At 40.5% G+C, this 10,055-nt stretch overlaps 1 pseudogene; it reads left to right on the top strand.

Annotated features, from left to right (window-relative positions):
* The first annotated feature begins 8,597 nt into the window (after positions 1 to 8,597).
* Positions 8,598 to 9,398, top strand: LOC121239593 (annotated as a pseudogene).
* The last annotated feature ends 657 nt before the right edge of the window (positions 9,399 to 10,055 follow it).

Below are 10,055 nucleotides of genomic sequence, written 5' to 3'. Positions count from 1 at the left end.
AAGCCGCCGGCTCGGTCCATAAACTCCCTTAGTGTTGTGGGGGTTCTCCGGGCTATCTTAATCATGAACGGGTTCCGGGGTCAGATTCCCCCCCAGCAAGGCTGCCAGGGTGATCTTCTCATTTAGTCTTTTGTGGCCATACGCTCTCGATTGAACTAGAGAGGTATGACTTCAGGCTCTCGTCGTCCCGCTACTTCACTATCACGATTCCGGCTTGCCATGAACTGCGTCAGGAAGAGATGGGCCAGATCGGTGAAGCTATCGATGGTACTGGGTGACAAGGATCCGAACCAAGCCTTCGCCGCCCCCTTCAATGTGAGCGGGAATGCTATGTACATGACTTCTCTTGGGAATCCATGTAGGATCATGTGAGCCTTGAACGTTTCCAAGTGCTCTAGGGGGTCCTTGGACTCGTCGTACGCATCCACTAATGAGCAGCTTATTAGACATCCATGACTACGACGCTATACGACAGGTCCGTGCTAATAAGCAGCTGGTCCATCAAGGACGACATGCTTATTCGTTTGGCCATTTCGGCGTATTTATCCCCGAGCTCTTGGAGCTCAATGTGCATTTTGTGCCTCTCTTCTTCGACCGTGGTGGCCTCCGGGATTTGCCATAATTTGGCATTTTGGCTAGGCTCACCTCCCTTCAATTCTCCATCGGTTCTCCGCAGAGTGACATTCTCCTGGTAGAGAGACGCTACCTTTTCCATCAATTTCCGTATTGTTTCACTCATCTCGTTGGTCCTTGCTTCCATCACTTCGAACTGTTCTTCTTCGCTTCGTGAGACTTGGGAACGTATTGTTGTCTCCATGCGAAGGACACACTGCTATAGGAAAATATATCCTATAGACAACACCATTGTTGATGTCGTGTTTCGCAGCCTGAACAACTCCACGGGGGCCCAGTTCGTCTACCTGTAGCTATGAAGAAATGAGGGTTTCGGGGTGGTGGGGGACACGTTTGATGCCAAAGTCAATATGTGATTTCCTTGTGAGGATTATAAAATCTTAAGTATCAAAGTATCTGAACCCCTTCTTTCGCTGGGGGAGGAGGTATATATACCTGGTCGGGGGTGATCTTTGGGAAGAAGATTGTGGATGTGTTGCTCTGTACTCTGGTCGTGTGTCCCTGCCAGCTCCTTGTTGTGCAACAGACTTGCCAGAATTGATCGTGGCGACTACTAATAACCAAGTAGGCACGTCGTGGCATGCCTAGCCTCGGACTTCATTAAATGCAGTGTGGCTCCTTGACGTGGCGTGCTCGTTTTCGCCCTTCATTAAATTTGACATGGCCTCGGTCAGATGCGTCCACTCCTTTGGCCTGTCCAGACGCCAGGATTCAGGGACTGTCGTTGACCTTGCGCGCTAGGACTATCAGCCAGTAGGGCCATCAGACAATTCTTCCTTTCAGTCCTTGGCCAGCTCGTGTTGCCTGACTGCTTCTCCTCCTGGGCCAACCTGGTGTGACCCTAGGGATTACTCCCCTCACAGTAACTACTAGTGGATTTGAATACTTTTTTAAAACAAAAAATATTTTAAAATGTTTAAAAAAGGCATGGTGGTCTTTGATGTTTATGTTATTATATGGAATTTGTTTTTCTCTCTCTTGGAACTTGATAAAGAAGTAGAAACATATAATCGATAGAATGTCACTGAACTCAGTAGCTCATAATAATAAGAATTGGAATTTATTCATGAGTTGGGGGAAGGAATTTGAATATTTATTTCTTTGGAAAAGAAAATGGTCAATCAAAATCCTACCTTGAAGTTTCCTTGCAGACATACAACCCCAATCAAAATTTGACTAATTGCTGCTCGTATTTAGATAAGTGACTAGTTCTAGGTCAGGTAAGAACATAACATTAATTTCAACAAATTCTCCTTTCTGAAAAAGAAATGTCTACAAATTCTATGTTTCACATGTAACGACCCAGGTCCACTTACTTAAAAAAAAAAACCCCTTATTTGTTTTATTTTCATTTTTTGCTACCCGTAATCTACCTCCAGCACCGCCCACCCAATCAAGAAGCTCACGACTCTCCCTCCCTTTCTATGTTGCCAAATGTCACAGTCCAAGAACAAAGTACATGGGTCATGGGCCATATGCCAAATAATTTCATTAGCAATTTCTTTTATTTTGATTCGATATCATATTTAGATTATAGTATAGCAAGTGGGCTTGGACCCGTAGTTTTTTTTTCTTTTTAAACAATTAGTTTTGGTAGCTCGGGCCCATGTAGGGGTCATCCTGCTTATGTACAAGGCAACGGCTCTAGGATTGATCATCCAGAAGCTTAATAGAACATATTTTTCAATTTCTCTCTTCTTCTTTTGGAGGTAAGGTCAACCTCGAATTTAAGCCATATTCTTGTACTTTCTTATATTTTCTATTCGTCTAAACACCAACCATTAGGTGTGTTACACCAAGCCGCTGCCCTCCATACTAGGCCAATGCCGGTAAGTACTTCGCCCCATCTGCCTTTCCTTTTACCCATGCCATCTCTGGTTTTCCCGTTGCCAATTGTAACACCATGTCACGCCTGTAAGTCCTCCACCCGTATTTCTCTTGTGCTCTCATTCTCTCTCTCCACACTACCCCATCACAGTGGCCACCTTCGCAAGGCCTTTATGCCGCCTAGGTCCTCTGTATCGAGCACCACTCCCCCATCCACATCTTGCTCCTTCAATTTTTGCTCTCTAGCCTGTCCTTCGTTCTTATTGTGCTGTCGCGGGGCAGCAACAACCCTCCCAACGTTGCCATTGCTTCTCACCAATTAGATTTTGGTGTCTGTCACTCCGTCCGTCTCTCGCTTTATCTCACTTTTCTCTCCCTCACTGATTAGGTCTCCCCTCCCCATGCTGTCCTGTTCAGCCAGCGTCTCTTTCTCTCTCTCTCTCTCTGATCTCTCTTTGATTTCTTGCTCCCTTTCTCTTTTCGCTTTCTTTGTTTAATTTCACCTCGTAAATCCTCTCACGGTCTCTCTCTCTCTCTCTCTCTCTTGTAGGATAACCCATTTGAGCATGGAGGCTACCGGAGCTAGCCGCATTGCCTTATCACGCCAAGTGCCTTAGACCACCACGAACCATCTCTAGGCGTCATCGCATTGCTCTCGCATCCAACAGATACCGCTTTGAGATTGTGTGAGATACTCTCAAACTTTAAGCTCATAGCCATAGTTTAATTTTAGTGACTTTTATGATTGGTGCCAACTCGAAATTTAGGTTAACTCTATTTGCATATTGGAATTTGTAGATTTAGTGATTTCTTGTTGGTTGATATTGGAGGGACTTTGTTTGTAATGTCATGGATGGAGGAGGGGATGGATGTAAAATTGTGGGTGTTTTGATGCGGCGGAAATATGTTTGTAAATGGTGTTGTGCATTGAAGTTTAAGGAAATCTAAGGAGGTTGAGCTATTCTATTAGTGGAGTAGGGCGTGGACATTGTATTTGGGCCATTATAAACCTGAGGCACCACGATGGACTATGTTATTAATTGGATGTTTATGGGTTCACTATGAGCTATAGTATCGAATTATATAATTTTGTTAGTTGGTTTCGTATTGGCACAATTTATTAATATGTTAGCGATATCCATTTGAATTAGGTATTGAGACTGCTACGATGCGGTTCAAGACTTAGATAGTACTCTACAAAAGTCAAGTAAGCGATTTTCCTATGCTAAACTTTGCCTAAAATTGATGAGGTTGATTTTGTGAAAACCTGTATATTTTTGTTCTGAAAATAGTCTCGATTATTTTTTGCACTAATCTCTATTTTAAACTTTGAAATATGACATTTTATCTTGATTGCTATAGATATAAGCAATTTTTGTAGTTTTTTTCTCTACTATATAAAAGTTGAATATAAAGTCTGAAATATTTGATCTGATTATATGATATTTATCTGCTCAATACTCTGTTATGATATGATATTGCTTCTAAAAAATCTTGAGGCATAAGATTCTATTCTGCTTTGGTTACACCCCTACCATGGGTTAAGGTAGTGGCCTCTGCGCTCTGCCACGAGTAATATTAGTAGCCTCCGACCTAGTCATGGGTAATAGTAGTGGACTCTGACCTACCACATGTTATAGTAGTGGCCTCCATTTTGAATGTAATCACTTTGGTGACATAGTGATTTATGTTTTATTTGGCGATTGCACAACCCTACCACGAGGTAAACATGACCTATGTTTTAATTGCATTACTTTGGTGACAAAATAGTAAGGGTGCTACCCTCCCCCTACGGATAGCACTCTGTTTTGCTCTATTTTACCCGTACCTCGCCCCCGTATGGATGGGGGCAGGGTGCCCCATTCGCAACTCGGGGTGTGGGGGTGGACCTCCATTCGTCCGCCCGCCCCCCTTACTGGACTTTTGGTCCAGTTGAGTTATCTGGGTCCAAAATATGTTTTTGGGCCACATTAGGCCCATAATTTAACTATAAAAAATAAATATATTTAAAAAATAAAAACAAAAATTAAAATATATAGATAGAACTATTAACTATATTCTAAGTTTCAACTAATACTATTAAGTATTAACTAATAATCATCACTAAGGCACTAACTTATTGCAATTTGCAATTATACAAATTAAGAGAACTAATAAACTATTACTATATTACAAACTCATCTAAATATAGTAAATATTACAAATTATACTATTAACTATTGTAGCAACATTACAATTAATAGTAAATTAACACAATCATAACATTTCAATTTGATTAATTTAGGGTGATAACGTGGCGGTGAGTTCACTGAGTGGTGAGTTGTGTCAACTGTTATGGGACTGAAAATCAAAATCATAAAAGTTAATAAGTTATAAACCTGCAATATTAATAAGTTAAAAATAAAATAAATTAGAATTATAAAGTTATAAACATGAAACAAAAATTTAAAACACAAAATGTTAAAAGTATTAACTAAGATGAGATTGGACCATTGGAATTTGCGATAAAGATGAGGCTGATGAGCATAGATCATGGGTCCTTAGGATTAGGATTCGGCATATGTATATTGAGAATATAAAAGCTAAAAAACACAAGCAAAATAATTAGATACTAAAATGTTTATAAAATCATAAATGCAGAAACCAATTACGGGACAAATTGTGCAAACCTTGGCAATAGTGGATCCAATACACACAAGGTCATATTGCATCGGAGGTAGCCGTAGACGTCGTCTCATATATCACTACAACAATTCAATTTGAAACTAATAATGATTAAATTAAAATACATAAATTAAAATAAGAAATTAGAAAATGAAATTCAAGTCCCACGATTCGTCGATTACCAGATCCAGGCTGATCATTACCCTCCTCCTCGACTTCAGCCTCCTCATAGTTAAGAACATCTGGAATATGAATTGGAGTCCCCGTGATCCAATTTTGTGTGCAAATCAAAACCTCCACAGTGGTAGGAGCTAATGAATTCCAGAATGAATCCAATACGCGCCTTTCGGTGATAAAGGCCAACTCTAAGACTACGGTCTAATAGGGATGACCAAAAGACAGTGGGCTATCTCTCTAAGGACGGGATACTTCACGGTATTTACCTTTCACCAACTTAATATATCAAACTCTCATAAAAATGGTTGAAACTCCACTGCCAAGTATCTGTCTATATCTAACTGAGCCTCTGTAGAACTCCGGATGAAGGGGGTTTGCTCCAACCTCTCACCCTAGTCCAATCTACGTCTTTTCTCAACTTCGGCTTCTGGAACTGGTTGGGGGGGTAAGTGTAGGTTCCGCAATATTACCACCCCGCAAGACGGTAAACCCATCAAATAATCTATCAAGGGTTTCCCTAACCCTTGCTGCAATATGCTCTGTCCATGTTTGCCCATACTCAAATCCCAATCCAAATACCATGCCATCCACCTTAAACCGAGGGTCAAAGATAAAAGTTACATATAACAAAATATTAAACCTAGTGAAATCTCCCCAATACTTGTCATACTTCGACCTCATAATCAATGTCATCTCCCGCAACCTAATATGACCACCCACGACCATGTCATCTAATTATTCTTATACTTACATATTTGCTGACAAAGTTGATGGGATGTAGGGTACAAAGTGTCGTGGTGACCTTGTAGCTCGTCCATGATGGCCATACGAGCTGGCTGTCTCCTACACTCATCAGGATTATAATTAGTATACCCCCTCAATGTTGCACTCCCACTACTCTCATCTACAATTTTTTTAAGTCCAATTTCTAGCTTAGACTAGCTCTTCTCTTGTAATGATCTTAATATTGTAATTTTTTTTGCATTGCTCTTCTAAGTGTACCTTTAATTGTGAGGTATCATGTTTTCTATAGTGACATCCATAAATTGTCCCACAGTGGCTACACTTGGCTTGGGGGATGTTGGGGTCACCACCCTTTAATTTGGTCAAATGAGACCAAACTATAGAAACAAGTTCCTTGTTGGGCTTGGGGGTAAGACAGAGTGACGTATGGGTAGGTGTTTGGCTAGGAGTAGGAGTAGGAGTAGGGTTAGGGGTAGGAGTAGGAGTAGGGGTACCTTTGGCCTGGAAAGGGGAGCTCGCATTAGAATCTGCCAGAATATCTATGAATTCAAGCAAATAAGAAATATGAAATTATAGCAAACATAGCAACATACGAAACAATTAACATCCAAACATTAATTATGTTAATGAAAGTACTTCATCATGCTCTTCGAATACAAATAAACTTGATGCGTGGGATGATGATTAATGAAAAAGTTAATTTTTTTTAGGGAAAAAAAATGTGTGGACTACTACAAATCAATCACCAGTATCAAATATACACGTACATGGGATTCGAGAATAGAATATAACTCCAGAGAGGTAAGAAAATAAGACAATTACCAATCAAGCAGTAGATGATTATGGTTTTATTTCTTTTTGAGATGTCTTAAAATGCATATTGCATTCTTTCTATTGAACCCACGTTTTTATGATTGACAAGTCAATCATAATTGATGATGGTTATGCATCCACATTTTTAAATTAATTTAGTATACATCCACGTTTTTATATTAATTGATGATGGTTATACATCCATGTTTCTATTAATCCAAAACTCTAAATTAATTTAAGGCTTTCAACGTTTGAAATTCCTAAATTAATTTAGGGTTTCAATCCGAATTAATTAGCCACAAATTCACTATCAATGATTCACTATCATTTATTCAATCATCAAAATTCAAAACATATTACATAATATAGATTCACACAGTTGTGACAGTTCATCAATCATCAATGATTCAAACCACATGCATAATCAGGTCTTCACTGCACACAATTCACAAAATCCCATCCTCCATCTCTGATTAAACCTCATCATTCCTCCAATCTCTATTCCATAAATCACAAAAAATTATTTTTTTAACTAAGATTCTTACCTTCAGTGACAGAGATAAAGACGAAAGGCTAAGACGACGGAGATGAAGACGGCGATGGCGTAATTTGAGAATTCTTTGATGGTGATGGAGATTGGAGAATCGAAGATGTAGAGAGAGAGAGATTCAGAGTGAGAGAAATGAGAGAAAGGGCTCGCCGGAGGGGGATCTTAACAAATGATGAAACAATGAAGTTTTGTAAAAATCCAGGCATGAAACGACGTCGTTTCATACTTTATTTATTTATTTTTATATTATATATATTATATGAAGCGGGGGCCGGGCGGGGGTCACCCTTATCTCGCCCCCGCCCCCGTCTTGGGTGTCGGATACGGGAGGGGGCCACCCGCCCCCATCCCTGGCGGACGGGGCAATCCTCCCCGTCACACGGTGGAGGGGAGGATGGGGGGCAAGCCAACCCCTGCTATCCACCCCTACAAAATAGGAATTTTTGTTCTACTTAGCTAACCATAGAGATGTACAACCCTGCCACAGGGGTAAACATGACCTCTATTTTTTTGCTTCTAATGTTCAATATGCTTGTGCCTAAGGTATTTTGTATATATTATTATTGTAATAAGAGAAAAGCTACTTACAAACGGCCTTGTGCAATCTTATGCAACCGGCGCTCCTTTTGATGAGAACTTACCCCCAAATAGACTTCACGTAAATTAGTCTAGGATTCGAAACGTGCAAAAAAGAAAATTGTCCCCTAGTCAACTCCTCTGTAAGCCCAACACTTCCACTTGTTCACCTCTGCACAACGCAACTCCACGTTGCCACCAAAGCTGTGAGCGGCCCCATGCAGTGCACCCAACTCCACAACTGTGCACCTGCATCCACATGACGAAGCTGAGAACCACTCAAAGCACTGCACTCCCTCTCGGTGTTAACCAACACCACCACCGTTTGAATCTGCGCAGCCCAAGCCACTGCCAAACGCTACATTGCTCCACACACGGCAGCACCACCACTCCATCTCCCTCTGATTTTTTTTTTTTTTTTGTCCTTTCCAAACTCTATATTCTCAGTAGTAGTGATCAAGGAATAATTTTTATCAGCACAATGACACAATAAGTATACTTACTGAGGGGGAGCCCATTAAAACTTCAAAAGGTTGCCCTAATAACTTTCTTTCTTCTCCACAGTCCATTCTCATCCTTCCCCTCTCACTGACTCAGAGGTTTGTAGGAAGCAGTAGAAGAAAGGATGGTACAGATCAATGTGGTGAAGGGGAAGAAGCGAAAGAAGAGGGAAGAGGTATATGACAGAGAAGAAGAAGGAGAAGAACAAGTAGCAGAACAGCCCGTGCAAGATGCAAAGAGAGATGTGATAGAGAAAACAAGTAATAGCAAGGAAGAAGCAGAAGAAGGAAAAGAAAAAGAGGTAGTGAATGAACTTCAAGGAATTCTGATTGCCCCAAACCAGCAGATTGCTGACAAATCCAGTTTCATCTTCATTCTTGAAAAGGCTTTTTTAGAAGTTGCAAAAGTTGGAAAGAGTTATCAGCTTTTGAACTCGGACGACCATTCCAATTTCTTACGAAAAAATAACAAAAATCTTGCTGATTACAGGCCTAACATTGTTCATCAGGCTCTGCTAATGATTTTGGATAGCCGAATTAATAAGAGTGGAAGGTTGCGAGCTGTGTATGTGAGAGCTGAGAAAGGTGTCCTTATAGAAGTTAAACCCTATGTTCGTATTCCAAGGACATTTAAGCAGTTCGCCGGTATCATGTTGCAGCTGCTACAAAAGCTAAGTATTACTGTTGTTGGTTAGCGCGAGAAACTTTTGCGTGTGATCAAGAACCCTATAACCCAGTATCTACCCATCACCTCTCACAAAATAGGACTATCACATGCAATCGAGTATGAGGTACCCAGCCAAATTCAGCAAATGCATGAAAATATTCATATACATCCAATCATGAACCAATCAAGCAAGGAGGTACCCAGCCAAATTCAGCAAACGCATTCCATCTTCGCACAAAACACTTGAATTATTTCATGGCATCAATTTGTTTTTTATATAACACGTATAAAACATAAAAGCGCTTCAAATATGTTAAGTGCAAGTCTGGTGCATGAAACTTGCGTTGGCAATCACAATTAGAACCTCCTGTGGTCTATTTTTTCATTTTAGTTGCATTATGTATAAGTGCACTTCATCTCCAACTCACAGAAGCAGCCCACAGTATACGCAATGTCCACATGAAAGCCTTGCATCTTCATTCATTATCATTAGTATTTACAGAATAGAAGAAGAATGAAAGAGCACAAACAGATGCGCGCTAGGGTTTGCAAAGCAAACGCTATGTCTACTGCAGCACGACCCCAAATAAGCGAAAAGAAACAAAAGAACAAAAAAGAGACGAAACGAAGCCGAAGTTTTGCAGAGAATTGGAAGACGGTATCTTGTTACAAGTAACCTTGACTATCAGACACTTCACATTCTCGAAAAAAAGCTCGGGTAGGATCCATGGCGCTGGGTCAAGTAAGAATGCAACGGGCGACTTAAAGAAGAGCTACCATGCACCAAGAGAGGCGCGATGGGCTTTGGTTTTTCGCAGTGATTGCTTAATATACAAAAACTAGAAACCGTGAAGTAGTTGACTTGGGGACTTTTTCGCACATTTCGAATCTTAGAATAATTCAC

The sequence above is a fragment of the Juglans microcarpa x Juglans regia genome, chromosome 1D (assembly GCF_004785595.1).
Source record: "Juglans microcarpa x Juglans regia isolate MS1-56 chromosome 1D, Jm3101_v1.0, whole genome shotgun sequence".
Taxonomy (NCBI): domain Eukaryota; kingdom Viridiplantae; phylum Streptophyta; class Magnoliopsida; order Fagales; family Juglandaceae; genus Juglans; species Juglans microcarpa x Juglans regia.
The sequence above is the reverse complement of the archived record's forward strand: the minus strand, read 5'-3'. Positions and strand labels throughout refer to the sequence as shown.